The sequence below is a fragment of the Manihot esculenta genome, chromosome 14, assembly GCF_001659605.2.
Source record: "Manihot esculenta cultivar AM560-2 chromosome 14, M.esculenta_v8, whole genome shotgun sequence".
In the NCBI taxonomy this organism is placed as follows: domain Eukaryota; kingdom Viridiplantae; phylum Streptophyta; class Magnoliopsida; order Malpighiales; family Euphorbiaceae; genus Manihot; species Manihot esculenta.
This window is the reverse complement of record NC_035174.2, coordinates 3570262-3571086: the sequence shown is the minus strand read 5'-3', so window position 1 is coordinate 3571086 and position 825 is coordinate 3570262. Positions and strand designations below refer to the sequence as shown.

The window sequence follows — 825 nt, the reverse complement described above, 5'->3', positions numbered from 1 at the left end:
GAGGATCCACACAAGCACCTCAAAGAACTTCACATTGTGTGCTCAACAATGCGGCCTCAAGGTATTTCCGAAGAGCATGTTAAATTAAGAGCTTTTCCCTTTTCTCTTGATGATTTTGCCAAAGAATGGTTGTTCTATTTACCACCTGGATCCATCACTTCATGGGATGGGATGGTGAGAGTCTTCTTGAGAAAATACTTCCCAACCTCAAAAGCTATTGGCATCAGAAGAGAGATTAGTTGCATCAAGCAAAAGGATTATGAAGAGCTATATGAATATTGGGAAAGATTCAATCGATTGTGCATAAGCTGCCCTCAACATGACATCTCTGATAAGTCACTCATTGAATACTTCTATGGAGGTTTGCTACCTTCAGAAAGAAAGTTCATAGACGCAGCATGTGGAGGATCAATTGAAGACAAGTCACCTCAAGCCATAAGGGATTTAATTTCCACCATGGCAGCAGCCTCACAGCAATTTGGAGACCAAGAACAGCCACCAAGAAGGGTGAATGAGGTGAGTACATCCACTTTAGCATCCCAAATTTCTGATCTCACCAATGTTGTCCATAGCCTTGTTGTGGGTCAAGCCCAACAAATCCAGCAGATTCAGCAGCCCAAACCATGTGGAATATGTGCAAACTTGAGCCACCCTACTGACCTATGTCCCTCCCTTCAAGAAGAGGACCAACAAGTAGGAGGATTTAATGGGCAAAGAAGTTATGCAAGGGCCAATCAATATCCAAACTACCAGCAAAGAAATCCAATTCAAGCTGCACCTCAAAAGTCCAATGCACCCTTTGAAGAGATCGTGAAGTCCTTAGCA

The 825-nt window shown here is 43.0% G+C and overlaps 1 non-coding gene across 1 annotated transcript; it reads right to left on the bottom strand.

Annotated features, from left to right (window-relative positions):
- Nucleotides 1–219: 219 nt before the first annotated feature.
- On the bottom strand, nt 220–326 carry LOC122721834. The gene has a single exon (XR_006348619.1). It is a non-coding gene; the product is annotated as a small nucleolar RNA R71 (small nucleolar RNA).
- Nucleotides 327–825: the final 499 nt, after the last annotated feature.